The sequence below is a fragment of the Cucurbita maxima genome, unplaced genomic scaffold (assembly GCF_002738345.1).
Source record: "Cucurbita maxima cultivar Rimu unplaced genomic scaffold, Cmax_1.0 Cma_Scf00003, whole genome shotgun sequence".
Lineage (NCBI taxonomy): Eukaryota > Viridiplantae > Streptophyta > Magnoliopsida > Cucurbitales > Cucurbitaceae > Cucurbita > Cucurbita maxima.
The window spans coordinates 5,403,504-5,410,157 of NW_019272019.1; the positions used below are offsets into that span (position 1 = coordinate 5,403,504).

The window sequence follows — 6,654 nt, forward strand, 5'->3', positions numbered from 1 at the left end:
ATAACTTTTAAAACCATGGATGATATAAAAGAGTACGATAATAGTTATTTTAGAAATTAAAATAATTGTTAAATAAGCTTATACCGGAATCTCGTATTATTTTTATATATACTTAACTTAATTATAATAATTATACAAAAAGTCAACTAAGAAAATATATTTTCAGTAGAGGTATTATTTTCACTAAAAAGAAAAGCTTATATAAGAGTCTGGTATTATTTGATTTTAGTTTTTATATTTTTGATAAATCTTAAATTTAATTATTTTTTAATTGTAATTAGTCAAATAAAAATAATAATTTTCATGTCACTAAATATAGAAGGGCAATAAAATACTAATTAAAAACACAGATACTATTCTTTTAAAAGGTAGAAAATCTACGAGGACTAAATTGCTATTTTGATAATAATAACAACAACAATAATAAATAGTAATAATAATAATAATAATAATAATAATAATAATAATAATAATACCACACGAGGAGTCCCAATCACAACTGTCTTGGAATAATGAATTTACAATTAGCCCCCTCACATTTCTTCCTATTTACCATTCAGACATACCACCAGTCTCCCGCCTTCATTTTCCCTCCCGCGAAATATCCCATCTCCGTACTGTCATTATTCAAAGTCTCTCTCTCTCTCTCTCTCTCTCCCCCCTTCCTCAGTTCTCTACTCCATTTGTTTCTTACGCTTTTGTCTCGTCGACAACGCTAATTCACTCCATTTCTTTGCGATTCATTGCTTCTGCGGCAGAGAAAGATTGTCTCCTCTCTGCAGCAGACAACGCTAAGGTATTTGATTCTGTTGCTTGCGTGATCGCAGGAAGTGATATTTGCTGCTTACGTTTAGGTATAGTGGACATTTGAGTCTGTGTTTCGAGCATCGTAGCGTGAGAACTTTTTTCTTTTGGCGAGTTCAGTGTGTGTAGCGTGTATGTGGACTGATACTGGTTAGTGGCTTAGCTTTTACTTCAGATTTTGTCTCTATTCTTGTTTACCAGGCCGTACGTATGTGAAAATGTTGATTAACCTTTATCCACGAGCAACCTCGTAAATCCGCAGATTGTTTGATAGACGCTTCTGGTCAGTCTGCCTGTTTTACTTGGAATACTTAAGTATGCCTGTCTGATAGACGCTTTTTGATACGCTTCTGGTCAGTCTGCCTGTTTTACTTGGAATACTTAAGTATGCCTGTCTGATAGACGCTTTGTGATACGCTTCTGTTTAGTCTGCCTGTTTTACGTAGAAAATTCATCAGGCTTTTTGTGATACTACTTTTTGATAGACTCTTTGTGATACGCCTCTATTCCGTCTGCCTGTTTTACGTAGAAATTCAGCAGGCTATGTACACTATTGTTTGAGAAACTTTAGTATTTGTATCTGTTTCTCAAGTATGTCTTTATTTGTTATAGACCTAGAAACTAATGGGAGCATCAGGCGCAAAGGACGATATGGAGTGGAATAGTGAAGCGGAAGACTTATCACTTGAAACAGGTATGGATACAGATGATGATGATGATTCTGAGCGAGTCAACATACAGATCTGGGGGAAACGTTTCTAAAAGATTTTTGTAAGAAGCAGCAATGATATTTTTCAATCAGACGGCCTTATCAGTCACCAAATCAACTCGTACAGTGACTTCATAAAAAGTGGTCTTCAGAAGGCCTTTGATTGTATGCTTCAGTGAGTATAACATGCTTCCTAGGCATGCTCGACTTCAGAATATGACTTGTTCATCAAGGATGAAAAAGAATATCAGTGTAGAGGTGCTTAATTTACTGTGTAATTTTTACTGTCTTCGTGTCTTTTCTTATCCTTCATACCTAATAAATTGCTAATATTTGTTTGATAACTTGTGGACCCTTAGTTTGTTGAATAAATACCTAATTAGTTATTGGATACTTGTAATGTACTAGGTATATACTCGAAGGTTAGTTACAAGCGATAAAACTGGAAAAGATCAATATGTCGACGAGGATCTTATAAATCAAGATAACAGGGATGTCTTTATAGGCAGGCTACCTGTGATGGTGAATTCTGACCTTTGCTGGATGAAGGATGAGCAGAAACGTGACTCTGAATTTGATCATGGAGGTTATTTTTTAATCAAAGGTGTAGAAAAAGTGAGTACACTTCCCTCCCTCATTTGGCCCCTTTATAGTTATGTATTCTGTAAATAAATTCACTGTTTTCTTAAATTCTACTGTCACCAGACAATCATTTCAAAACTTTTAATGGATTGTTTGTTTGGAGAGTTTTTTATGACCTTGGACAAGTTGACATAAATATGTATCCAGGAGTTCACATTATCTAATAGAGATCATCCTGGTTCATGGTTAATTGGCTGCCTTTTTAAATTTGCATACGCTAAAAATATAAATAAAAAGCCTGTGGCAAAGTATTGAGTTGTGTTCATATTTTTTGAACTTTATGGTATTGAATTATGTATTGGTTTTATTTAATTATTTTTTTAACACAACATTAGCATGCTTATTTTTGAAAATCATGAGTATGGTATTTCTTAGAAAATAGTTGCCTTGGAAAAGAGAGCTATTAGGCCTTAATTATTTGATCGATGTTCAGGCATGTGATCTGCCTCCTGATGGGACATAAAATTTAGTCAAGAAATTTTAGTTCTACAAAATTTTAGTTCCTACTAACTATATTTTGTAAAAATGATTAATTGATACCATCTTTTTCTCTGTATTGCAATTTTGAATAGATATTTATTTCTCTTTCTGCATGCATATTAATCCAAGTAGTTAACTTTTGTTCCTTTTTAACCACTTTCTTTTCATGTTTATTCCAGATATTTATTGCTCGAAAATTCCAAGCCTGAAGAACTAAAAAGCAAGGAGAAAGTCCTCAATGTACATTTTTTCTCCACAAAAGTACCTGTGTGGATTTTATTCTTTGCACCTGGTGTTTCATCGGACAAAGAAATAGTAGATTTAGTTGATTATGGCAGAGATGATCCCATTGTGAACTTGATATGTCATGTTGGTGTGGATACTTTTAACTCCCCAGTTACACTTACATCACTTACGTCGGTGCAAATTTGCAGAGTGGAAACATTGTCATTGGAGGATGTTCGGAATCTGGAGCTGATCACAGTATTAAACTGAAACACACTGTGAAGGGCATGGTTCAGAAAGTTGTGCTGTCGTATGCCTGAGACAGGTACATAGATCTGATTTTAGATGGGCCTGGAACATATTGCGTAGCTAGTGTGTAGCTTCATTAATGGTGCTTTCTATCTTGTATAATTAGAAGCATTATCTCTTGGAGTCTCAAGAGAATTTCCCCTTCACCATCCAGGGGATAGTTCCAGATATTGTTATTAATTCACATTTTTTTTCCTTCGCGACAGACTTCTGGTCAGCTATTGGAAGCTGCTCTTGGGAATGGGATTTCCTCTGGTGGCTGTTTGAAATCTGCGACTCCTTTCTCCACTCCTGTTGATGCTATTACAGACCGGCTTCACAGGTATCTGTTTACCATTGTCGTCATTACTGTTAACTTTTAAATTATTTCGTAGAAAATCTGGCTTTAGTTGATTGAGTAAATGCTTACCGGAACAACTTTCTGACTTCAAATCAGATTATTTTCTTTTAAATATTAAATAAAACCTAGGACTAAAGTGACTTCTTAACAAAGTGTAGCGACTGGTATAATGTTTTAAATTTTCAATTTATAAATTCAATCATGAGCCAGCAGAGGCATATATTTTAATTAAGAGATAAGAGGTTCAATAGTAGTTGAACTCCAAAGAAAAAAAAAAAAAAAAGAAAAGAAAAGAAAAGAAAAGAAAAGAAGAAAATGCAAGATGATAAAAAAGAAGAAAATCCAGCTCATTTTTTATGTTGAATTTGTGAGCAGCCTGAGTGACTCTTCCCAGATGCTTGTTTGCCAGAAATGCAAGAATGTTGCTAGTGTGATTCAACAATTGGTAGCTAGTGATAATAAGATCAGGGGTCCATATTGTCGGGTTTGCAAGTCAGTCGACGACATTGTGAGGGTAAATGTACCCTATGGAGACAAGTTGTTGTGCCAGGAGCTCTTCAGCATGGTCATCAAGTTCGAAACACAACTTTGTTGATCATGACGCTGATGGAAATAATTGGTTTCCATTTCCTTAAATCTTTTGACTAACTCTGAAGTTGTTCTGTAGGCATGTGTGCTCCAATTTGAAAGAATCTCACGAGGGCCTCTCTTGGTGGGAAGGTAAGTTGTTTCTTATCTCTACTAAATGCTAACATAAATGAAATGAATGGAATTAGTGATGTCGATTCAATACAAGTGAGTTTGGGATGACTTTTATTAGGGTAAATTTGGAAGTTTATTCCATTGAAAAGTAGTTTTGAAAATTTTACCACCGAAAGATAATTTGTTAATTAATCCTTGTAGTGCCTAGTTTTACTTGAAGAAAAGACGTGTTTCCATAAAAATACCACAAAATAGACCAAATCGATTTCTAGTAGCCTTGTAGGAGATTATTTATGCTTCAAAATCAAAAGATTGGTTAAATTGGTTCTCAATTTTAAATTCTATCAGACAATTAAACAGCTTTTTAAGGAAATAATTTTTAAAATTAAAAATTTATAAATTGATGTGGAATTGTAATTTAAAAAATATTTATAGAAGCATAGGCATTAGCTAGGGAGAACTATTTATTAGGGGAGTACATTGTCTCGGTTTGGTTGAAGAATTTTTTTGAACCAACCCAATTCTCTCTTTTCAAGTTGGGTTGTCTTAAAAAAAAAAAATTACTTATTCACAATTTATAATTATTCGATATAATCTAAAATAAAAGATATTAAAAATTAATAAAAAAACATATCAATCTATAATTATTCGATTTATAAGTTGCTCCAAAAATAAGGAAAACATAAAAATAGATCATGAGAATAAAAAATAATAAAAATGATTAGTTTAAAAATGATTAGTTTAGATGGTTCTAAATTATCAGAAAAAATATAATAAAAAATAATTTATGATATAATAATGTTGCACCAAAAAGATTCTGCTTTTGGAAGGGGAACAATAGCTGGAAAAGGCTGGCTAATACCCAATATGTTGAGGAGCAAAAGGAGGAATCCACCTGAGGAAGGGCTCACATCTGATTAGCTAGTTGGTGAGGCAATAACTTACCAAGGCGATGAGCAGTAGCCGGTTCGAGAGGATGATTAGTCACACTGATAAATAAATTAAGATTTAAAATTACCTATTTCACAACAAAATCTTTAAATATTTTAAAATAAAATCTTTAAACCTATCCAAACTAATTTTCTACCAATTTAATTTCATGTTCAGGTATTAACTCAAAACAATCAAGAATCTTCCGTAAACACTAATCAAAATCATTTACTTTCTACAAATATATATATAGTTTATGAACACAACCAAAAAAATGATGGAAAGTAAAAAGAATTCAGTCACTTTCTAACCAACACAAAAATTTCCAATTAAAAATTCATTTAAGAATTTTGTAAAATGAAAATAATATACTTTAAAATTAATCATATATATATATATAGTTTATTAACATTAAACACATTGTGCTTTTGTTCAAAATAATTTAAATATATGTATAAGTCATAATGAATAAAACTATTATAAATCATATTCTTAAAATTAAAACTAAAACTTATGGTTAATTGTTAGTTTATTAATATCATATTTAATGTATTTAAAAATAGTATAAATGTATGAATGGTTTGTTTATTCATATTATAAATAATGGTTTTACAATAGTATGAAATATTAAAATATCTTAAAACATATACCAAAGAAAAGAAAATAATAAAATAATATAAAATAAACTAAAAATAATAAAGTAATGAAATAATATAAAAAGTAAACAAAAATAATAAAATGAAATAATGTTCTCGGTTGGAGTCAAACCTAGGCATGGGCATAAATATTTGTAGTTTGGCTGAAGTATCACTCTGATAACTTGCTAAACTTCTTAAGATATTATATAAACTTTTGTTCGGTTCGAATTAATCCAAAGTTTTTATCTCAGGGACTCGAAATCGAACCGAATCAGTTTGAGTTCAGAAAAATGAACTCAACCCAATCCAAAATGTCAATCCGACCTAACCAAACCTAACCTAACTTAATCCCTATAATTCGGGTTGGGTTCAACCGGGTTACTAGGTTGAATGTAGAAAAATTTATTTAATTGGCTGATTAAAAACAATAATATATTATAGGAGAGAAACGAAAGTCACTTACCAAAATGGTCGTTGAAGATGGAATTCATCCTCTGGACAGGAGAAATTGAGGGGCTGAAACAATAATTGTGGCACCACCAAACAGGCGTCGGGTATATTTTTGCTTTATTTACCGTGAATTTGGTTCCTCTTAATGACCCCCTCATATGAATGGTTCCCGTAAAGCGGTGGGCAGCTCTAGTTCAGGTAATTCACCTGCCCCTGAAAAATGGCAGTCCACCATGTCTTTACTCACATCCTCTAGACTGGGAGGATTTCACTGCAGGGTTTAGAATCAGAATATTAATTATTTTACCTCAAACATTTCTTAAATACATCAAGTTCCAAAATCCTCTAATTTGATATCTTTACAAAAAAAAAAAAAAAAAAAAAAAAAAAAAAAAAAAAAAAAAAAAAAAAAAAAAAAAAAAAAA

General features: G+C 31.9%; 1 pseudogene; it reads left to right on the forward strand.

The window, feature by feature from the left end:
- The first annotated feature begins 609 nt into the window (after window positions 1-609).
- Window positions 610-4,367, forward strand: LOC111476709 (annotated as a pseudogene).
- Window positions 4,368-6,654: the final 2,287 nt, after the last annotated feature.